The sequence below is a fragment of the Manis javanica genome, chromosome 5, assembly GCF_040802235.1.
Source record: "Manis javanica isolate MJ-LG chromosome 5, MJ_LKY, whole genome shotgun sequence".
NCBI lineage: Eukaryota > Metazoa > Chordata > Mammalia > Pholidota > Manidae > Manis > Manis javanica.
Window position 1 is genome coordinate 136,212,613 of NC_133160.1, and position 25,438 is coordinate 136,238,050.

Genomic DNA, 25,438 nt, shown 5'->3' on the forward strand with positions numbered 1-25,438 from the left:
AGAGGTTTCACAGTCTGATGTGAAGATTGACAGGGAAAAAAGGCAGATAAACATTTATGATGCAATTATTTTACACCTGCTACAAAAAAGCATACAACAGTAAAGTTTTGATAACTGAAAAAGCCAACAGGTATTTCATAAAAGAGAATATTTGAAAGGTAAGTAGGAGCTCTGATTTTGTGCCAGTGCCTCCTGTTTTAATGTAGAATTATAAGCCTTGATAGTGTATTCAGTGTAGGTAATCCTACTTTGTTCCTTTGTGTCAAGATTGTTATTCTCAGTCCTTTGCATTAATGTGCAAATTTTATAACATAAGTAACTTCTGAGTCCCCCCCCACACCATGACTTTTTAAAACAAACAAAAATATATAAATCAGCAAAGACTTATTGAGTCTATATAGGGAAAATGAGATCTTTGCCATATTGAATTTTTAGCATACCAAATTCATGAACATCGTATATGCCTCTATTCATGTATTTATTTATTTTTAATATTTCCTATGAAGAAATGTTGAACATATTTTACTAGATTTAATTCTACATATTTGGATTTTTTGATGCAAGTGTAGACATATTTTTAAAACATTTATTTTCTCCTTTTGTATTAGCAGTATATAGAAATTAGATATTTTGCATATAATTAATCTGTCCTTAGGAGCCTTGCTAAATTTATCAACTTTACTTATTTATTATGTTCTTCCAGATTTTCTATAAAGAGAGAGAGTAATGACTATTACAAATAATGACTACTTTCTACTTTACTTCATTTCCAAGATTATACTTTTGTTCATGCCATGTTGTCCTGGCTAAGATGAGAGTAAAATGTTGAATTGTCTTGGCTTGTTCCTGGTATCAGGAAGAACAATACATATTCCACTATTAACTATGATATTTGCTATAGGCTTCTTTATTAAAAGACATTTCAGATATTTGGTATATCATTTTAATCTATTTCCCTTGGCTTTAATTTAATGTTTTTATAGATTGTTTTGACTGTTTATTTTCAAAATGAACAGACTGAATAACGTAGTGTCTCTACATGGAATCCCCATAAATCCTTTAACATTAACATTTTTATATTACTGTTTTATATACCCATAGAACACTTACCTAAATCAATAAATTAATATTGACAATTCTATTAACTAATCTACAGACCCTGTTCAGATTCTAGCAGGTGCCTCACTAAGGTCCTTTTTCTGGTTCAGGACCCCAACCAAGATCATCATACATTGCATTTTGTTCTCATTTCTCTTGTTATCCTCTAATCTGATATAATTTCTGCTTTTGTGTTTCATGAACTTGATAATTTTAGAGTACTGATCAGAGGAATGTCCCTTAGTTTGTCTGATATTTTCATCATTAGCTGGATTTATGCCTTTTTGCCAAGATTATCACAGAAGTATATTATACTAGGAGGTACATAATCTTAAGTATCTTATTACTGGTGATGTGAACTTGATCATTTGGTTAAGTGTGATTTCTTCCAAGTTTCTCAACTGTAAACTGTTACTATTTTTCCCTTTTTAATTAATAAATATGTTGTGAGGAGATACTGTCATAGGGAGAAATGATGCAAGTGTTTCTCAGTACATTTGTCCATTAATCTGGTTTCTATCATTCTTACCTGCAACAGTATTGCTGTGCTGTTTGCAAATGCTGACTCAATATTATCATCATTCTTCCCAACATATTAATTGTAATTCTGCCATAACAAAGAGCTATGACTTCTCTGTTTATTTATTCACCTATTTATTTACTCAATGTAGATTTACAGATGGCATTTTATTTTATAGGTTACAACACATTGCTATCATTATTATTTTGTTGCTCATAATAAAAAATTTGCTTACTGGAACCTCCTGTAATGTGGCTTTTTTGTCCCTTCACATGTCTCCATAATTTTCTGAATGCATCATTCTGTTATTACAGGCTCTCCTTCATCTAGCAATGGAATTTCTCCAAGAGCACTGGTTCCTTTTTGTGTTTTTTTGGAGAGTGGTATTTAGAAACAAAAATATGGGCACTAGATGTATTCATTGATATTGGGTGTCATTGTTTCTTGGGTCTCTCAGTGGGCAGAAGTAGAAAATATATGTTGTACACACACATTCACAAGCATCTGTATTTCAATATCTATTCCTTTGTACATATATTACAAACCATGAGTTCGTACTTATAGCTCTGATTCCAATCTAAACCCTGTGAGGTTCATTCTAACCTTTTCCTTTCCTTACTTGCAACTCTTTTTCCAAGAGTAAGACACCTGGTTCTAATTTATCTATAATATATTTTCTTATTGGTTCAATTCTAGTAAACACATAGTTTTAGAATTTTAATACATGTCTATGAAAGCCAATTAACTAGAATAAAACACTCGTGTACAATTATTTTTGACTTTACAGTATGTATTCAAAATATTGTTTCCTAAAGTTACTTAGGTGAACTGTTTTCTTTCCTATCCCCTTCAGTGGTTGTATTACTCAATTTTAACAGAGTTTGGTTCAAGTTTTACTGGTTACATTCCACTTTGTGTGGAATGCATCCATGTTTACTTTTAGTGCTAGTATGGTTTTATGTTTTTATTTCCTGATCCATTTGGAGTTTATTGGATGGTGTGAAGTATGAATTTAATTTTTATGTTTTCCAAAGGGCTTTTCTGTTAACTCAGAATCACTTATTAAAAAATTATTCTGTGCCTCTGTTATTTGAGATGTCAAGTTTATCATATTTACATTTTCTTATGTACTTTGGTTATTTCTGAAATTTATGTTCATTCTCTCATCTGTTTTTTTTACTGCCATAATATATTTAAAAACTTGATAATCTTATTGGGATTGTGTTAAATTTGTAAATTATCTTTGGGAGATCTAACGTCTTTATAACATTGAGTCATCTAATTATGGGAACATAGGCTGTCCTTCCAATTCTTCATGTTTATTTTATATCTTTTGGGAATATTTTAAAGATTAAGTCATACATAGTTTTTATATTTCTTAAACTGAATCCTAAATATTGAACTTTTTCTGTCGTAGATGATATTTTTCTCAACCATAATATCTTCTAGCTAATTACTATTGTTGTATGCCAATGTTACTGATTTATAAATTCCTGTTTTATATCCTACTTCCTTGCTACCTTACTGATTTTTTATTGTTAAACCATTGATTATTGGAGTTTTCAAAATATGTTCACATAATAACATAATATGCAAAGAAATTATTTTATTGTTTCATAACCAGTTCATATGCAACTAAGTGGTGTTCCCTGCCTAAAACATTCACTAATATGTCTAGCATGATACTGAGTAATAGCAATGACAGTGGGTAACATTGCCCTAATCTAGATCCTAGTGCAAATGACTCTAGTGTTTCTTCATATGTATATCCACACTAAGAAATTATCCCTCAATTTTTAAAATTTTGTTTTTTAAATCAGAAGTTGGTTTTGAAATTTAAAAAGGATTTTTCAGTGTTTCTGGAAATAATTATGAGTTTTTTCCTCCTCCCAAGATCTGTTAATATCATATATAATATTAATTGAAACAATTTGCATCTTGAAATAAAGCCCTCTTGATCATGATACATTATATACTCAATGTGATCTTCCATTCTGTTTGCTAATATATTATTTAGTATTTTGCATTGGTGTTCATGAATCATATTCACCTTCCATTTTATTTTTCAGTGCTGTCTTCATCTTTTCTAAATATCCTTTTTATATTTGTTTCATGATAGAGGGCTTTTCTTCATTCAAAGATCTAGGAATTTATCAGGCATTAGCCACTCTGGCTTTGGAGGTTAAGTAGAATTCCACTGTAAAACTATCCAGATTTTATGCTTTTGGCGAATAGTTAATCACTTTGCCTTCCTATGGAAATTGGTCTGTTTATGCTTTCTTCTCTAACAGGGTGAAGTTTAGTAACTTGTATTCCCTTAGGAAAAATACCTCTTTCATCTGGATTTTCAAAGTAATTTCTAAAGAAGTCTTCAAAGTAGTCTTTTAGAATTAAGAGAAAAAACCCTGTTTCAACATTTACTTTCCCTTTGTAATTTTCTACTTTATATATATATATATATATATATATATATATATAGTTTTTGGTTTTGAAAAGGTTGTCATGACTGGTTTTTTTATAGTTATTTTTTTTATTAAGGTATCATTGATACATACTCTCATGAAGGTTTCACAAAAAAAACAATGTGGTTATTACATTCACCCTTATTATCGAGTCCCGCCCAATACCCCATTGCAGTCACTGTCCATCAGTGTAGTAAGATGCCACAGATTCACTATTTGCCTTCTGTGTGCTACACTGTCTTCCCCGTGACGCCCCACACCAGGTGTACTAAACATAATACCCCTCAATCCCCTTCTCTCTCCCTCTCCACCTGCCCTCCTCCACCCCTCCCCTTTGGTAACCACTGGTGCCTTCTTTGAGTCTGTGAGTCTGCTGCTTTGTTCCTTCAGTTTTGCTTCATTGTTATGCTTCACAAACGAGGGAAATCATTTGGTACTTGTCTTTCTCTGCCTGGCTTATTTCACTGAGCATAATATCCTCCAGCTCCATCCATGTTGTTGCAAATGGTAGGATTTGTTTCTTTCTTATGGCTGAATAGTATTCCATTGTGTATATGTACTACTTCTTCTTCATCCATTCATCTACTGATGGCCACTTAGGTTGCCTCCATATCTTGACTATTGTAAATACTGCTGCAATAAACATGGGGGTGCATATGTCTTTTTGAATCTGAGATGTTGTTTTCTTTGGGTAAATTCCTAAGAGTGGAGTTCCTGAGTCAAATGGTATTTCTATTTTTAGTTTTTTGAGGAACCTCCATATTACTTTCCAAAATGGTTGAAGTAGTTTACATTCCCACCAGCAGTGTAGGAGAGTACCCCTTTCTCCACATCCTGGCCAGCATTCATTATTCCTAGTCTTTTCTATGTTGGCCATCCTAACTGATGTTAGGTGATATCTCATTGTGGATTTAATTTGCATTTCCCTGATAGTAAGCAGTGTGGAGCATCTTTTCATGTACCTGTTGGCCATCTGAATTTCTTCTTTGGAGAAGTGTTTGTTCATATCCTCTGCCCATTTTTTAATAGGGTTATTTGCTTTTTGGGTGTTGAAGCATGTGAGTTTTTTATATATTTTGGATTCAACCCCTTGTTGGATATGTCATTTACAAATATATTCTCCCATACTGTAGGATGCCTTTTTATTCTGATGATGGTGTCCTTTGCTGTGTACTCAAGCTTTTTAGCAGTGATGTGGTCCATTTGTTCATTTTTTATCTTGTTTCCCTTGCCCGAGGAAATGCGTTCAGGAAAAAGTTGCTCATGTTCATATTCAAGAGATTTTTGCCTATATTTTCTTCTAAGAGTTTTATAGTTTCATGACTTATATTCAGGTCTTTGATCCATTTTGAGTTTACTTTCGTGTATGGGGTTAGACAAAAATCCAGTTTCATTCTCTTGCATGTAGCTGTACAGTTTTGCCAACACCAGCTGTTGAAGAAGCTGTCATTTCCCCATTGTATATCCATGGCTCCTTTATCATATATTAATTGACCATATATGGTTGGGTTTATATCAGGGCTCTCTAGTCTGTTACATTGGTCTATGGTCTATGGTGCCAGTACTAAATTGTCTTGATTACTATGGCTTTGTAGTAGAGCTTGAATTTGGGGAGCATAATCCCCCCCACTTTATTCTTCCTTCTCAGGATTGCTTTGGCTATTTGGGGTCTTTTGTGGTTCCATATGAAGTTTAGAACTATTTGCTCTAGTTCATTGAAGAATTCTATTGGTATTTTGATAGGGATTACATTGAATCTGTAGATTGCTTTAGGCAGGATGGCCATTTGACAATGTTGATTCTTCCTATACATGAGCATGTGTTTCCATTTATTGGTATCTTCCTTAATTTCTCTCATGAGTGTGTTTTAGTTTTCAGAGTTATAGGTCTCTCACTTCCTTGGTTAGGTTTACTCCTAGGTATTTTATTATTTTTGATGCAATTGTGAATGGAATAGTTTTTCTGATTTCTCTTTCTGCTAGTTCATCGTCAGTGTATAGGAATGAGACAGATTTCTGTGTATTAATTTTGTATCATGCAACTTTGCTGAAGTAGGATATTACATCTAGTAGTTTTGAAGTGGATTCTTTAGGGTTTTTTATGTGCAATATCATGTCATCTGCAAACAGTGACAGTTTAACTTGTTCCTTGCCGATCTGGATGCTTTTTTATCTTTGTGTTGTCTGGTTGCCATAGCCAGGAACTCCAGAACTATGTTGAATAAAAGTGGAGAGAGTGGGCATCCTTGTCTTGTTCCCCATCTTAAAAGAAAAGCTTTCAGCTTCTCGCTGTTAGCTATGATGTTGGCTGTGGGTTTGTCATATATGGCCATTATTATGTTGAGCTAACTTGCCTTCTATACCCATTTTATTGAGAGTTTTTATCATGAATGGATGTTGAATTTTAGCGAATGATTTTTCAGCATCTATGGAGATGACTGTGTGGTTTTTGTCCTTCTTTTTGTTAATGTGATGGATAAGGTTGATGGATTTTCAAATGTTGTGCCATCCTTGCATCCCTGGGATGAATCCCACTTGATCATGATGGATGATCTTTTTTATGTATTTTTTAATTCAGTTTGCTAATATTTTGTTGAGTATTTTTGCATCTATGTTCATCAGGGATATTGGTCTGTAATTTTCTTTTTTTGTGGTTTCTTTGCCTGGTTTTGGTATTAGAATGACGTTGGCTGTTTGGGAGTTTTCGCTCCTCTTCTACTTTTTGGAAAACTTTAAGGAGAACTGCTATTAGATCTTCACTAAATGTTTGGTAAAAATTCATCAGTGAAATCATCTGGCACAGCGGTTTTGTTCTTAGGTAGTTTTTTGATTACCAATTCAATTTCCTTGCTGGTAATTGGTCTATTCAGATTTTCTGTTTCTTCCTGGGTCAGCCTTGGAAGGTTTTTTTTTTCTAGGAAGTTGTCCATTTCTTCTAGGTTATCCAGTTTTTTAGCATGTAATTTTTCATAGTATTCTCTCATAATTCTTTGTAATTTTGTGGTGCCCATAGTGATTTTTTCCTTTCTCATTTCTGTTTCTGTTTAGGTGTGTAGACTCTTTTTTCTTGATAAGTCTGGCTAGGAGTTTATCTGTTTTGTTTATTTTCTTGAAGAACTAGCTAGCTCCTGCTTTCATTGATTCTTTCTATTGTTTTATTCTTCTCAATTTTATTTATCTCTGCTTTAAGCTTTATTATGTCCCTCCTGCTACTGACTTTGGGCCTCATTTGTTCTTTTTCTAGTTTCGTTAACTGTGAATTTAGACTGTTCATATAGGATTGTTCTTCTTTCCTCAGGTAGGCCTGTATTGCAGTATACTTCCCTCTTAGCACAGCCTTTGCTGCGTCCCACAGATTTAGTGGTGTTGAATTATTATTGTCATTTGTCTCCATATATTGCTTATCTCTGTTTTTATTTGGTCATTGATCCATTGGTTATTTAGGAGCATTGTTATTAAGCCTCCATGTGTTTGTGGGTTTTTAAATTTAGTTTGTATAGTTTATTTCAGGTTTCATACCTTTGTGATCTAAGAAGCTGGTTTTTGCAGCAATTTTAATCTTTTTGAATTTACTGAGGCTCTTTTTGTGGCCTAGTATATGATCTATTCTTGAAAATGTTCCATGTGCACTTGAGAAGTTCTGTGTATCCTGTTGGTTTTGGGTGGAGTGTTCTGTAGATATCCATTAGGTCCATCTGTTCCAGTAAGTTGTTTAGTGCCTCTGGCTCCTTACTTATTTTCTGTCTGGTTGAGCTGTCCTTTGGAGTAAGTGGTGTGTTAAATTCTCCTAAAATGAATGCATCGCATTTTACTTCCCCCTTTAATTCTGTTAGTATTTGTTTCACTTACATAGTTGATCCTTTGTTTGTGTATACATACTTGTAATAGTTATATCCTCTTCTTGGACTGACCCCTTTATCATTATGCAATGTCCTTATTTGTCTCTTGTGACTTTCTTTGTTTTGAAGTCTATTTTGTCTGATACAAGTACTGCACCTCCTGTTTTTTTTCTCCCTATTAGTTGCATGAAATATCTTTTTCCATTGCTTTACTTTCAGTCTGTGTATGTCTTTGGGTTTGAAGTGAGTCTCTTGTAGGCAGCATATAGATGGGTCTTGTTTTATATCCATTTATTGACTGACTATCTTTTGATTGTTGCATTCAGACCATTTACATTTAGGGTGATTATCGATAGGTATGTACTTATTGTCATTGCAGGCTTTAGATTTTGTGGTTGCCAAAGGTTCAAGGGTAATTCCCTTACTGTCTAGCAGTTTAATTTAACTCCCTTAGTATGCATTACAAACACAACCTAACGGTTCATTGTTTTCCCTCCTTTTTAGTATATGTATTTTATTACCCTTTTTCCATCAAGAAAATTAAGGATAGTGGTTTTCTTATTAACTACCTCATAATATCTACTCTGTCTTTATTATAACCTTCATTGTATTTTATTTTGTTTTACTTTTTTGTTCTATTGCTAGTTTCTGAGTTGGGAATTTAATGATTTGTTTTCAGTCTTTAATTTTAGGCAGGTTACTACCTATGTCTCCTTTCTTCTGTATATTTTGCCTTATAAGGGTAACTGCATTGTTATTTGGTTTGTAAATATTTTGTGTTATATCTCCATAATGACCTGTGGCTTTAAGCATAAAAAGATACCTCATTTGTCACATTTAAAGTTTTTTGACTTATATTTCATCTGATATCAGGATTGCTACCCCTACTTTCTTATTGTTTCCATTTGCCTGTTATCTTTTTGTCCTTCCCATTAATTTTGCCTTTGTGAATCATTTTGTTTTAGCTGTGTCTCTCATATGCAGCCTATTAGGTCTTGCTTTATAAGCCAAAATGAGTCAAAATGGAAATATCTTTTTCTTTAAATAGATAAGTGAGTTCATTTTATTAATGGATATGACTGGTTTGTTTCAACTGTATTATAATATTTTATAGTTATATTTGCTGTTTTTCTATATGGTATTTATTTCTTTTTACTTTAATTGATAATACTTTTGTTTTAATGTTTTGGAAGTTTTACAGTTTTGTTCTAGTTTATTTTTATTTTTTTAACTTTCTTAATGGCTTTGATCCTGTTTTTTTAACTCTTTGCTCTTTTGATTGTTCTTTGTTATTGGCATCATTTAGCTCCCTCCTATTGTCTATTCAACAGTGAGCTTTTCCTTTTTCTTCTTTACTCTCCTTTGTTCTATATTTTGTTAACGTATTCCTGCTTTGCAAGAATGTATGGTAGTTGTAAGTTACTTTCACACCCTTGTCTCATTCTTTGTTTTAGTACTTTATGTGCCTTAATATGTTAGAGTGTTCACCGTCAATCTGTTTTGCTGAAGTTTTCACAGTCAGCTCATACTAGTAAGTTTTTCAAGTTTTTATATGTTGAAAAGTTTTTTCCAATTACTTGATATTAGAAGAACAGAATGGCTGTGTATAAAAATCCTTGTCCTGGCTTTCTTTCACTGGGCTTTCATTTTATTAGGTTGTTTCTAAGTTGACTTGCATCGCATGTCAATTTTGAGAAATCTGATGCTGGTCTAATTCTTTGGCCCTAGTAATTTATTTCATCCTTTCTTTTTTTTTCTTTTTTCCATGGAGGCCTATTGTATTTATCTTTCAATTAAATACTTCTGCTAGGATATGTCTTAGAGTTGTTCATTTGGGGTAACATTTTTTCCAGTTAACTGACTTGTCTTTTTAAAATGCAATTATAGGTTTTCTCTCACATGTGGAAAGATCTGTTTATGTTTTATATTTAGATTTATTTTTTATATTCATGGTTTGTATTATTGATTATGTTGAATATGGTTCTCTTCAATTAAATTGATTTTCTTTTTTGTGGGTTTCAATGAAAGGTATGTTAATCACACTTTGCCTGCCTTCTATTTGCCAAAATTTGTCTCTGAATTTTCTCTTTATCTCATTTATATTCTCTTGATTTTTCCCCCTGCTTATTATTCACTTTGTTTAGTGTAGTCATTCTTGGTCATCTTGCAATTTTGTCTTTTTCTTCCATTTCTTTCCTACATTCAGTCAATTCTCTGGTTATTTCTTCCTGTTTGTTTGGGCTTTTTTTCCTGTGTGTGGTGAAAGGAGGGAATTTCTTTACTATTTCTGCATTTCTGATTCAAGGAGATTTTTCTTACTTCCAAATCATTGTTAGAATACATTTAACTTTTTTGAGTATTATTATACAATTTTTTCCTACTTAGTGCTTTTTTTGAAATGATTTTCCATAGCTGATTTGTGTTGGACTTTCATTTCTTATTTCTGCAACAACATTTTTATGGATCCTTTCCTTTTTCTGCTCCTATTTCTTTTGTGGTTATGAGTGTTTGGCAAGTTTTCTAGTTCATTGATGTTGTCTTAATGTTGCTATAACAAACCCAGATATTTTAAATGAATTTGTTGTTGTGGGTGGTATAAATTTATTTTGTTATGGGAAAGGGTTTGTATAATTGTCCGTTTTTTGGTTCTATTTTCTTGCAGGAGCATGAAACTTCTCCCTTTGCTTCTTTTATCCTTCAGCACCCAGTTTCCAAAGCCTACTTCTCTTTTCCCATTTAACATATTTCTCTGCCCCAAAGCTACTTATTTTGAAGACTGCTTCTTCACATTGTATATACTCATAGATTCCTTTCCTGGTAGTACTTGTTCTGGTCATAGGACACATTTTAAAATACTTTCAGATTAATGGTACACCTACTCTCTCTAGTCCTTTCAGAGCAAACTTAGGTAACTCTATTTTATCTTACTCTGCTTTGCTCTCCACAAAGTCTTGCATAACAAAAAAAGTGAGAAAGAGCTTGAAAGATTTCCTGCCAAGGTTTGGTGGTTATATGTTTTTTCTATCTTTTATGGTCATTTTGAAATTTGAGCATTCTCTGTCTTCAATTATACCGAGACCATAGTTTTTGTGCACTTTATATTTTCCCCTTTTTGTTGTTCTGTACTTTTCTGAAGGAAATATTACGAGATGAAGACATGGGAAATATATATAAATTTCCTCTAAGCATATTATTTTAGTGTTTCACAAGGTATTTCCTTGTGATTATGTCTTGGAAACATGGATTGGTTAAGTGAATAATGTTTAATTTAAAAACTAGGCTGCATTCTAGATACATTTTTGTTACTGATATCTAGCTTAATTCCATTTTGCTCAGAGAATGTACTCAAGTAGGCTTTATTATTCTTAGTGCTCAAATAGTCTATGTGTTCACTAAAAGATGTGTGTTCATTCTTAGTGCTCAAATAGTCCATTCACTGAAAGGTGTGTGTTAAAAACATCGAACTGCAACAGTTGATTTATCTCTTTTTTAATTCCAGTCAGTTTTACATTATACATATCAAAAATGTTTTAGGTGCATACAACTTCAGGATTGTTACAACTTTTTGTTAAATGGCAGTTTTATATTTGGATTTTGTTTCTCATCTTATTAAGTATGACAGTGATTTTCTATTAATTGGAGTGATCAGTGAAGATATATTTAACATAATCATGTATGCATTGTTTTAAATCTGCTTTTCTATTTGTTTTCTGTTTTTCTAATCTTTTTAGTCTGTTAAATACAGATTTTATATATCTGCTATTCTTCCCTTTTTGGATTCATCAAGTAGTTATGGTTTTGTTGTCTCTTTATATTATCTTATTAAATATGCAGTTATTTATCATTTTTAGTTATTAAAATATCCATTCTTTATTAGATTTAACTATAAGCCAACAACTTTATCACAGTTCAAGGACATTCCAAGATATTTACTACATAAACTTTTCAATTTTTTGCTATGATATTTATGTATATTCATTCTGTGTTTGAAATACCAAGAAACACTATTATTATTATTTTAAAGTGTCTTAAAACAATTAACTTTTACCAAGAAATTACTCCATCTGGTATTCTTCCCTGCAATACTGTTTTTCTTGAAACATATTACTTGTAGTATTTCTTTTGGTACAAGTATCACAGCAACAAATTATTTTGGTTTTTATATGAAAATATTTTAGTGTTGCCTTGATATTTTCATTGGCTAGTAAAACCCAAGATGGCTATTATTTTCATTCCAGACTTGATAAACATCATTTTATTCTGACTTCTGTTATTTCTGTTGAAAAAAATCAGTCTTCAACAATAATGTTGTTATTTTAAAGCTAAAATATCTTTCATTCCTGACTGTTGTTAGAGTTCCTTTGTCTTTGTTTTTCTGGACTTTTGTATAATGTCTCTAGGCTTTTTTGTTTTGCTTTTGGTATTTATCAAGGGGTTCTTGATTTATGTGTTTGAACCTTAATTGCTTTATAGAAAATTCTTGACCAGTATTTCTTCAAATATTTTTTCTGTCTCAACCTCTCTGATTCCCATTTCAGTTATGTTTGACATTTCCCCTATGTCCAGTATGTCTCATACACTGTTATATAATTTTCATTATTTCTCTTTTTTTGTTACAATTTGTTCTTCATTATTGACCTCTTTTCTAGTTTAATAAATGTCACTTACAGTATTTGCACCTGATTTTTTAAATTGACTTCCAGTGTCTTATCAAATTTGCCATCTTTTCATTGTCTTATATATATTAATCATAGTTATTTTAAAGTCCTTGACAACCACTCAATCATTATGTGACTTTTTTTAAATTTGCTTTTTCATTTTATCTCTTGGTTTAATGTGATTTGCCTCTATTTCATTTCATGTATATTAATTTTTTATTGAATGCCAGTAGAGTGCATTAAACATAATGGAAATTCAGATGATGTATACACAGTGGAATATTATTCAGCCATAAGAAGAAAAACAATCCTACTATTTGTAACAACATAGATGGAGCCAGAGGGTATTATGCTCAGTGAAATAAGCCAGGCGGAGAAAGACAAGTACCAAATGATTTCACTCATCTGTGGAGTGTAACAAAACAGCACAACTGAAGAAACAAAACAGCAGCAGACTCACAGACTCTAGAAAGGGGCTAACAGTTACCAAAGGGACGGGGTTTGGGAGGGTGGGTAGGGAGAGAGGGAGAAGGGGATTAAGGGGCATTATAATTAGCACACATAATATAAGGGGGGTACAGGGAAGGAAGTGTAGCACAGAGAAGACAAGTAGTGACTCTATAGCATCTTACTATACTGATGAACTACGGTGACTGCAATGGGGTGTGTGGGTGGGACTTGATGATATGGGTGAATGTTGAAACCACAATGTTGCTCATGTGAAACCTTCATTAGATTGTATATCAATGATACCTTAATAAAAAAATTCATATGATGTTATTTCTCACCAGAGAATATTTAATTTTGTTTTAAAAGGTTAAGTAAGGAAACTACAGTGTTTCCTTTTGCAAACCTTTTCTTTCTCCTACGGTATAGCCATTTGAAGTGTCTCCACTGACAGCCTGAGGATTGTGCTAGAAACCGCTTCATTGATGACCCCAGACATTCCTCAAATGGCTGAAATCTCTAAATATTCTCTTAGACACTCAGCAGTTGATTTATATTTGGTTTCAAAGCATCACATTATGCATATGCACAATTTAGGAATTAGTAAATGCCTTGAGGGGAAATTGCATGTAGACCATCTGATTAAATTCTCAGTGGTTTTGTTTATTCCAGGGAGGTCCTAGCTGTCTTGACAGCTCTTACCTCTAATTTCTGTCCCTCTTGCCCAGTGAGACAGGTGCAAGTTCTGTGCAATGTGTTTGTTCAGTTACTGTTTTTGTGCAGTGAAGCAGCAAATGCATCAAGAGGGAAAAGAGCCTGAAGAATAATGTAGAGCCCATATCATTGTATTTTAATTCTTTTCAGGAAATATTGCATCAAATTCTGACTATCTTAGTTGCAACATGATTCTTTTGACCATTGTTTTTTTTTAAACTTCAAGTAAATGTTATAGCTGTATTCACGGAGATGGTTAGTTTGATACCAGTTAACCCAAGAAGAAGCAGTAATCTATACTTCTATTTTACTCATCGTATTTCACTATTATTATTTGTTAGTCTCTTTGTTTCTGTTAATGTGAGTTCCAGGAAAGTAGAAATCACTATATCCTTAGTTGCTAAAATAATATCTGAAACATAAACTATATTCATTTAATATATGCTGAATGAGCATTTGCTAAGTAGAACCCAGTGTATATAATCATTTTTATTTCATGTGTATTTTGACAGTTACTCTACTTTATTAATTTAACATTTTAAGTACATTATTTCAGATCAAGATAATAACTTTCAAATTCTCTATATATTTGTGACATTATCCTTTGTTTAATAGGTTAGATTAAACATGTTTTAAGTACCTTGATGATTGTACCATGCATAGTGGCAATTTAATGTGAATTTCAAGAGTATATACATAATAAATGACTTAATTGTTGACTTGATCTTTGTAGGTATACCTTTCTGTCCAAAATTTGTGTCAGTATCTTTTCTCTTCATTGATGCTATGAAAACTTATATAATCAACTTACTGAGGACTTCTAAACTTAATGAGGAATTAACATAAAGGGGTTTTGTAATTCTAGTAAAGCTTCAGCCATTCCATATTGAATCTTTCACTGTTTCTTAACAACTTTTTTGTGGTCTGTATCTTTCTAAAATGTTTCAGTGATTAAAATATTGATCTAATCAAAAAGTGTAATAGGGCGGAGACAGGATGGCGGCATGAGTAGAGCAGTGGAAATCTCCTCCCAAAAACACATAGATCTATGAAAATATAACAAAGAAAACTCTTCCTAAAATAGAGACCAGAGGACACAGGACAATGTCCAGACCACATACACACCTGCAAGAACCCAGCACCTTGCAAAGGGGGTAAGATACAAGCCCCGGCCCGGTGGGACCCGAGTGCCCCTCCACCCAACTCCCGGTGGGTGGAAAGAAACTGGAGCGGTTTTTTTTGGGCAAGTGCTTTTTGGAAGCCTTAAAGGGACAGGTGCCCCGGTGCTAGGGAGGCAGGGCAGCAGGACCGGTGAGTGGGTGCCTGGGACCGGTGCCTGAGGACAAAGAATATTGTGCGTTTTTCCCTGCGGGACCGGTGGGCGGGTGTCTGAGACCGGCGCCTGAGGACGGAGGAAATCGTGCGTTTTTCCCTTTTTTTTTTCTCTCTTTTTGGCGAGTGCTTTTTGGAAGCCTTAAAGGGACAGGGACCCCAATACCAGCGAAACAGGGCAGCAAGACTGGTGAGCGGGTGCCTGAGACCGGTGCCTGGGGACAAAGAAAATCACGCGTTTTTCCCAGAACTAGGGAGGCAGGGTGGCGGGACCGGTGGGCGGGGGCCTGGGGCAGGCGCCTGAGGACAAAGAAAATCGCGCATTTTTCCCTTTTTTTTTTTTTTTTTTTTTGGCGAGTGCTTTTTGGAAGCCTTGGAGGGACGGGGACCCCAATACCAGGGAGGCAGGGCAGCAAGACTGGTGGGCACGTGCCTGGGACCGGCGCCTGAGGACAAAGAAAATCGCGCGTTTTTCCCAGAACTAGGGAGGCAGGGTGGCGGGACCGGTGGGCGGGGGCCTGGGGCTGGCGCCTGAGGACAAAGAAAATCGCGCGTTTTTCCCTTTTTTTTTTTTTTTTTGGCGAGTGCTTTTTGGAAGCCTTGGAGGGATGGGGACCCCAATACCAGGGAGGCAGGGCAGCAAGACTGGTGGGCACGTGCCTGGGACCGGCGCCTGAGGACAAAGAAAATCGCGCATTTCTCCCGTTTTTTTCTTTTTGGCAAGTGCTTTTTGGAGGCCTTAGGGAGACAGAGATGCCAGTGCCAGGGAGACAGGGCAGCAAGGAGGCAGGGCCGGTGAGCAGGTGCCTGGGACAGGCTCCTGGGGATGGAGAGGGTCGCGCATTTTTCCCTTTTTTTTTGGTGAGTGTTTTATGGAGGCCTTGGAAGGATGGGGACCCCAGTGCTAGGGAGGCAGGGCAGCATGACCGGTGGGCGGGTGCCTGAGGACAAACAATATTGCGTGTTTTCCCCTTTTTTTATTTGGTGGGTGCTTTTTGGAAGCCTTGAAGGGACAGGGACCCCGGCGCTAAGGAGGCAGGGCAGCAGGACCAGTGAGCGGGTGCCTGGAACTGGTGCCTGAGGACAAAAAAAATCACGTATTTTTTCCTTTTTTTTTTTTTTCTGTTTCCTCTTTCATTATTGCTGTTGTTGTTTTGGTCTGGAGAGTGCTTTTTGGAAGTCTTAAAGAGGCAGGACAGGACACTTAGACCAGAGGCAAGGAATCTGGGGATCTCTGGGCACTCTAACACCCTGGGCAACAGGGAGCACAGAGGCCCCTTATGGAGATAAATAGCCTCCCGGCCGCTCCCCCTCCAATGGGGCTCCACCATTTTGGAGGAGCAGCCCAGCCAGGCCACACCCACAGCAACAGCGGAGATAAACTCCATAGCAAACGGGCAGGTAGCAGAAGCCCTGTCTGCGCACAGTTAACAAGCATAATCCACTAGAGGTCGCTATTCTCCCAGGAGAGGAAGGCCACAAACCAACAAGAAGGGAAGCTCTTCCAGTGGTCACTCGTACCAGCTCTGCAAACTATCTCTATCACCATGAAAAGGCAAAACTACAGGCAGACAAAGATCACAGAGACAACACCTGAGAAGGAGACAGACCTAACCAGTCCTGCTGAAAAAGAATTCAAAAGAAAAATCATGAACATGTTGATGGAGATGCAGAGAAAAATGCAAGAGCAATGGGATGAGATGCAGAGAAAAATGCAAGAGCAATGGGATGAAGTCCAGAGGGAGATCACAGATGTCACAAAGGAGATCACAGAAGTGAAACAATCCCTGGAGGATTTATAAGCAGAATGAATAAGATGCAAGAGGCCATTGAAAGAATAGAAGCCAGAGAACAAGAACGTATAGAAGCTGACATAGAGAGAGATAAAAGGATCTCCAGGAATGAAACAACACTAAGAGAACTATGTGACCAATCCAAAAGGAATAATATTCGTATTATAGGGGTACCAGAAGAATAAGAAAGAGGAAAAGGGATAGAAGGTCTCTTTGAAGAAATATTTGCTGAAAACTTCCCCAAACTGGCGGAGGAAATAATCGAACAGACCATGGAATTACACAGAACCCCCAACAGAAAGGATCCAAGGAGGACAACACCAAGACACATAATAATTAAAATGGCAAGGATCAAGGACAAGGAAAGAGTTTGAAAGGCAGCTAGAGAGAAAAAGGTCACCTATAAAGGAAAACCCATCAGGCTAACATCAGACTTCTCGACAGAAACCCTACAGGACAGAAGAGAATGGCATGATATATTTAATGCAATGAAACAGAAGGGCCTTGAACCAAGGATACTGTATCCAGCATGACTATCATTTAAATATGATGGTGGGATTAAACAATTCCTAGACAAGCAAAAGCTGAGGGAATTTGCTTCCCACAAACCACCTCTACAGGGCATCCTACAGGGACTGCTCTAGATGGGAGCACTCCTAAAAAGAGCACAGAACAAAACACAAAACATATGAAGAATGGAGGAGGAGGATAAGAAGGGGGAGAAGAAAAGAATCTCCACACAGTGTATATAACAGCTCAATAAGCGAGCTAAGTTAGGCAGTAAGATACTAAAGAGGCTAACCTTGAACCTTTGGTAATGACGAATCTAAAGCCTGCAATGGCAATAAGTACATATCTCTCAATAGTCACCCTAAATGTAAATGGACTTAATGCACCAATCAAAAGACACAGAGTAATAGAATGGATAAAAAAGCAAGACCCATCTATATGCTGCTTACAAGAAACTCACCTTAAACCCAAAGACAAGCACAGACTAAAAGTCAAGGGATGGAAAAACATATTTCAGGCAAACAACAGTGAGAAGAAAGCAGGGGTTGCAGTACTAATATCAGACAAAATAGACTTCAAAACAAAGAAAGTAACAAGAGATAAAGAAGGACACTACATAATGATAAAGGGCTCAGTCCAACAAGAGGATATAAACATTCTAAATATATATGCACCCAATACAGGAACACCAGCATATGTGAAACAAATAATAACAGAACTAAAGAGGGAAATAGACTGCAATGCATTCATTTTAGGAGACTTCAACACACCACTCACCCCAAAGGATAGATCCACCAGGCAGAAAATAAGTAAGGACACACAGGCACTGAACAACACACTAGAACAGATGGACCTAGTAGACATCTATAGAACTCTACATGCAAAAGCAACAGGATATACATCCTTCTCAAGTGCACATGGAACATTCACCATAATAGACCACATACTAGCTCACAAAAAGAGCCTCAGGAAATTCCAAAATATTGAAATTCTACCAACCAATTTTTCTGACCACAAAGGTATAAAAGTAGAAATAAATTCTACAAAGAAAACAAAAAGGCTCACAAACACATGGAGGCTTAACAACATGCTACTAAATAATCAATGGATCAATGAACAAATCAAAATAGAGATCAAGGAATATATAGAAACAAATGAAAACAACAACACGAAGCCCCAACTTCTGTGGGACGCAGCGAAAGCAGTCTTAAGAGGAAAGTATATGGCAATCCAGGCACACTTGAAGAAGGAAGAACAATCCCAAATGAATAGTCTAACATCACAATTATCAAAACTGGAAAAATAAGAACAAATGAGGCCTAAAGTCAGCAGAAGGAGGGATATAATAAAGATCAGAGAAGAAATAAACAAAATTGAGAAGAATAAAACAATAGCAAAAATCAACGAAACCAAGAGCTGGTTCTTTGAGAAAATAAATAAAATAGATAAGCCTCTAGCCAAACTTATTAAGAGAAAAAGAGAATCAACACAAATCAACATAATCAGAAATGAGAATGGAAAAATCATGACAGACTCCACAGAAATACAAAGAATTATTAAAAACTACTATGAAAACCTATATGCCAGCAAGCTGGAAAACCTAGAAGAAATGGACAACTTCCTAGAAAAATACAACCTCCCAAGACTGACCAAGGAAGAAACACAAAAGTTAAACAAACCAATTACGAGCAAAGAAATTGAAACGGTAATCAAAAAACTACCCAAGGACAAAACCCCGGGGCCGGACGGATTTACCTCGGAATTTTATCAGACACACAGAGAAGACATAATACCCATTCTCCTTAAAGTGTTCCAAAAAATAGAAGAGGAGGGAATACTCTCAAACTCGTTTTATGAAGCCAACATCACCCTAATGCCAAAACCAGGCAAAGAGCCCACCAAAAAAGAAAATTACAGACCAATATCCCTGATGAACGTAGATGCAAAAATACTCAATAAAATATTAGCTAACAGAATTCAGCAGTATATCAAAAGGATCATACACCATGACTAAGTGGGATTCATCCCAGGGATGCAAGGATGGTACAACATTCAAAAATCCATCAACATCATCCACCACATCAACAAAAGGAAAGACAAACACCACATGATCATCTCCATAGATGCTGAAAAAGCATTTGACAAAATTCAACATCCATGCATGATAAAAACTCTCAGCAAAATGGGAATAGAGGGCAAGTACCTCAACATAATAAAGGCCATATATGATAAACCCACAGCCAGCATTATACTGAGCAGCGAGAAGCTGAAAGCATTTCCTCTGAGATCGGGAACAAGACAGGGATGTCCACTCTCCCCACTGTTATTTAACATAGTACTGGAGGTCCTAGCCACAGCAATCAGACAAAACAAAGAAATACAAGGAATCCAGATTGGTAAAGAAGAAGTTAAACTGTCGCTATTTGCAGATGATATGATACTGTACATAAAAACCCTAAAGACTCCACTCCAAAACTACTAGAACAGATATCAGAATACAGCAAAGTTGCAGGATACAAAATTAACACACAGAAATCTGTAGCTTTCCTATACACTAACAATGAATCAATAGAAAGAGAAATCAGGAAAACAATTCCATTCACCATTGCATCAAAAAGAATAAAATACCTAGGAATAAACCTAACCAAAGAAGTGAAAGACTTATACTCTGAAAACTACAAGTCACTCTTAAGAGAAATTAAAGGGGACACTAATAAATGGAAACTCATCCCATGCTCATGGCTAGGAAGAATTAATATCGTCAAATTGGCCATCCTGCCCAAAGCAATATACAGATTTGATGCAATCCCTCTCAAATTACCAGCAACATTCTTCTATGAACTGGAGCAAATAATTCAAAAATTCATATGGAAACACCAAAGACCCCAAATAGCCAAAGCAATCCTGAAAAAGAAGAATAAAGTAGGGGGGATCTCACTCCCCAACTTCAAGCTCTACTACTAAGCCATAGTAATCAAGGCAATTTGGTTCTGGCACAAGAACAGAGCCACAGACCAGTGGAACAGATTAGAGACCCCAGAAATTAACCCAAACATATATGGTCAATTAATATTTGATAAAGGAGCCATGGACATACAATGGCAAAATGACAGTCTCTTCAACAGATGGTGTTGGCAAAACTGGACAGCTACATGTAGGAGAATGAAACTGGGCCATTGTCTAACCCCATATACAAAGGTAAACTCAAAATGGATCAAAGACCTGAATGTAAGTCATGAAACCATTAAACTCTTGGAAAAAAACATAGGCAAAAACCTCTTAGACATAAACATGAGTGACCTCTTCTTGAACATATCTCCCCGGGCAAGGAAAACAACAGCAAAAATGAGCAAGTGGGACTACATTAAGCTGAAAAGCTTCTGTACAGCAAAAGACACCATCAATAGAACAAAAAGGAACCCTACAGTATGGGAGAATATATTTGAAAATGACAGATCCGATAAAGGCTTGACGTCCAGAATATATAAAGAGCTCACACGCCTCAACAAACAAAAAACAAATAACCCAATTAAAAAATTGGCAGAGGAACTGAACAGACAGTTCTCTAAAAAAGAAATACAGATGGCCAAGAGACACATGAAAAGATGCTCCACATCGCTAATTATCAGAGAAATGCAAATTAAAACTACAATGAGGTATCACCTCACACCAGTAAGGATGGCTGCCATCCCAAAGACAAACAACAACAACTGTTGGCGAGGCTGTTGAGAAAGGGGAACCCTCCTACACTGCTGGTGGCAATGTAAATTAGTTCAATCATTGTGAAAAGCACTATGGAGGTTCATCAAAATGCTCAAAACAGACCTACCATTTGGAATTCCACTCCTAGGAATTTACCCTAAGAATGCAGCAATCAAGTTTGAGAAAGACAGATGCACCCCTATGTTTATCGCAGCACTATTTACAATAGCCAAGAATTGGAAGCAACCTAAATGTCCATCGGTAGATGAATGGATAAAGAAGAGGTGGTACATATACACAATGGAATACTACTCAGCCATAAGAAGTGGAAAAATCCAACCATTTGCAGCAACATGGATGGAGCTGAAGAGTATTATGCTCAGTGAAATAAGCCAAGCGGAGAAAGAGAAATACCAAATGATTTCACTCATCTGAGGAGTATAAGAACAAAGGAAAAACTGAAGGAACAAAACAGCAGTGGAATTACAGAACCCAAAAACTGACTAACAGGTACCAAAGGGAAAGGAACTGAGGAGGATGGGTGGACAGGGAGGCATAAGGGGGGGGAAGAAGGAGGGGGGTACTAAGATTAGCATGCATGGAGGTGGAGGGAGAAAGGGGAGGGTGGGCTGTACAACACAGAGAGGACAAGTGGTGATTCTACAGCATTTTGCTAAGCTGATGGACAGTAACCGTAATGTGGTTTTTAGGGGGGACCTGATATAGGAGAGAGCATAGTCAACATAGTATTCTTCATGTAAGTGTAGATTAAAGATTAAAAAAAAAAAAGAAAGAAGGAAAGAAAAGGGGGATTATTCCTTGATAGGATAAAACTATTGGTAAATCAAAGATCAACACATGCTTTAAATATCCTTAATGTTGATCACTTAAAGGGTGTCAGATGATCAGCTATGGAGGTACTCTTTTCTGATAATATTCCTTTCTCTTAATAAAAAAAAAAAAAAAAAGCAGTTCCTGTGTGCTGACCTCCAATGAGTTCTGCACAGTGGTATAGAGGGCATGTCAAAGTGTGGGCAAAGGGTCTGTTTGTTTCTATGCAGAAGATCAAGGCCTAGCTTGGCTACCCAGAAAATGAACTAAGATACGATATGAGGAGGAGCTTCCGGCATCAGCACTCTCTGGAGGACTTGTGCCAGGGGATGATCATCAAAAAGCCTCCACAGGGATCCGGATGATGCTGCGGTTTTGGCTGCATCCAGCCCACCGTTTCCTGGACTTGCCATAGGAATGAGGAGGGAGATGCCTAGGCTGGCATATGCATACAGTGAGACAACGAATTTGACCGGATCTGTACTGTTTGAACCCAACCAGGAGTTGGGAGGGGTGCAAGTTGTAGCACTCCAAAATCTTATGACTATAGTCTATCTATGGTTAAAAGACCATATGGGATGTGAACAGATCCCAGAAATGGGTTGTTTTAATTTGTCTGATTTCTCTCAGACTGTTCAAGTACAGTTGGACAATATCCATCATATCATAGACAAATTTTCACAAATGCCTAGGGTGCCTAAATGGTTTTCTTGGCTTCACTGGAGATGGATGGTAATTATAGATTTGCTTTGTTTATGTCACCGTATTCCTATTATGTTAATATGTGAGCACAAGTTAGTTGGTAGTTTAAAACCTATACATGCTTAAGGTACTCTACAAGAAGATATGTCAAAGAAATAATCAATCCTCCCATGTTTTCTTCCATATGCTACCTCTATAGCTTTTCTTCTTCCTTCCTAATTACAACCCTTAAATAGAATACGTGCCTCATATCGAATTTACCGAGTATCATAATTCCTCCAGGTGGTAAAGATACCTCGAGACAAGTGCTGGGCATAGAAGCCACAGGGCATAAATCTGCAAAGAAGTAAAAAGCTAACCTTTTCAAGCAATATGGCTTCTCTCTCACTTACCAACTTTACATTTTCCTGTATGGCCCCGGAAGATGACTGGTTAGCCAGAGACGGGTAAGATTCCTCAAGGGAGGAACAACCTAAGACAGGCACAGTCACAGGGGGGCCATCAGGTGAGAAATTTGGGATCAACAGAGGTGAGGCTCAGAACCTCATCCCCCCTGCTTTGAGAGAAATCTTCTGCATCCGTGGATGTTTTGCTGCCCTTGTCTAGCTTGGATTAATACTTAGTCCATAGGCACACACCTGATCATCTACATTTGCCCTCTTACAGCACTAAACTATGTTTTCTACATTTATCTTGCATCTACCTACCACTTCAGCATTTTATTAAAAATAAAAATAAAAATAATAATAAAGGGAGAAATGTGGAATCAACATATAAATCAAGTATAAAAATCAAACGAATATTCATATTTGACTTGATTGTTTATAGTTCATAATGCGTGATCAAAACCAAAAGTTTCTGTGATGACTGCCCTTGTACTGTTCACCATGTAAGAATTTATTCACTATGTAGGAATTCATTCACCATGTAAGAACTTGTTCATTATGCTTCAGAAGATTGGATTCTGACGAGAATTAGGCTTGGGATGGATTAATGATTTTACATTGAGCATTGACCCCCCTATACAGAATTTTATTGTTGTTAACAACCATTTGATCAATAAATATGAGAGATGCCCTCTCAAAAAAAAAAGTGTAATATCCAAACAGAATTAAATCTATCCCTCTCCCAGGATACAGGGTAGATAGGTGCCACTGGAGGGGATCTTGGGATGAGAGAGAGGAGGTGTCATCTACTCTTTTAGTCCATCTATTTAATTCCTCTGAATTCCTAGTGATGGGAATATCTAGGAGATATGAGGAGGAATGGTATGTGTTCATTTAATTGAGAGTAGTTGGAACTTTTCTCTTAGTTTTACTTTGTAGACTAACACCAACTCAGTCCTGGTGTACTTTGAGAAGCAGACATATAAATAATGATTGTTTTATGGCTAAGAGTGTAAGAGTGATTTTTGTTGTTTTGTTCTTTGGCATTTTGTACTGCTCACTGCCTTGACATGCTGGTGTTTTTCTGGATGTTTTTCTACCTCGTCCACCTGCCTTAGCTCCTTTCATCAATTTAGTCCAGAGATACATGCTGCTTGTGTACAATTCTCTTGGCTCAAAAAATTGGTGAGATTCCTTTGGTTCATTTATTTTATTTTGATGTGAACTACACCCACAAGAAGATGCAGTACCCTAGACACACTAAAGAGTAAGTATGCAGATGCTCCATTATTTTCTTTCTTAAACTCCCAGCTCTCCTTTCTTTCTTTTCCCTGATCAGGTGTAGAAGCAAAAGCAAGTTTCTAAGTCTGCTGCCTAAAGCGACATTTAGTTATAGGATGAGAGCCCTAGTCTTCCATTCTCTTAAGAAGATATTTCCAGTAATGAAATAATTAAATATATATGTAACTAAATAATATATAGAGCATATATATTAATGAAAGTCAAATATATGAGTATTAAATGCTTGAAATGGGTAATTGGCTATTGAGTACTTGAAGTGTCATTAGTACAGGTAAGAAAATATATTTTTATCTTTAATTAATTTGTAGTTAAATCCAAATAGTCACATGTAACATTCATAGTAGCATTTTATCTGTCCATTTCAGAGTATGCATAATAAATAACTTACTTGTTGAAGTGATCTTTGTAGCATTCTTTTCCGTACAAAATTGGTGTTAGTATCTTTTCTGGCTTTCTGTGTTAGCACTCACTGGCTAAAGTATTAGCACAGTCGTAAGGACCTATTTGTCCATATGTACCTTTTCAGCCATATGTATCCAAGTATCTATTTGTCCATTTGTAACTTGGGGAGGAAAATGGTGACTGTTGGTTGACATCTTCTTATTAATAAGGTCTGGAAAGAAGTATCTGGACCCAAATATGACATCTTTGTGTTGAGAATCCCTACTCTGTAACCTAGAGCAATAAGAATATATTAGTCATAGTTCTTTCATAATCTGTATATTAAAAAGGCAACGTTTGGATCAATGGGGCTATTTCTTTTTTATTTGTAATTCTTATTCTGGGACAAAAAGAAGAGGCTGTTATTTTTCAGGATTAGAGTTTTTAAATGACCTGAATTAATTTAATATCCAAAAGTGATGAAAAAGCTACATAATCTGCTAAAGATTTCTTACAATAATTGGAATATGGCATTCAAGAAAGCATGGGTAAAATAGTTTTGGAGAAAATACTTTTAAAATCCATTAGTTTTTCCAATTCAAAACTGATTCCTCATCTCTAGAGTTGGTTCTCTTGAGTTTCACCTCAACTATCTGGAAGCTGAATATGGAAACTTCATTTATCTCACTATTGTCTTCTTTATGATTTTTTTCTTCTTTTTCCTATTCTTTGCATTTTCTTTAAGTGACCCAGGATGTCTAT

At 35.9% G+C, this 25,438-nt stretch overlaps 1 protein-coding gene across 2 annotated transcripts in view; it reads left to right on the forward strand.

The window, feature by feature from the left end:
• The window catches only part of GABRG1 (gamma-aminobutyric acid type A receptor subunit gamma1), an 80,006-nt gene that overhangs the window by 13,458 nt on the left and 41,110 nt on the right, over nucleotides 1–25,438 (forward strand). The window lies entirely within an intron of this gene.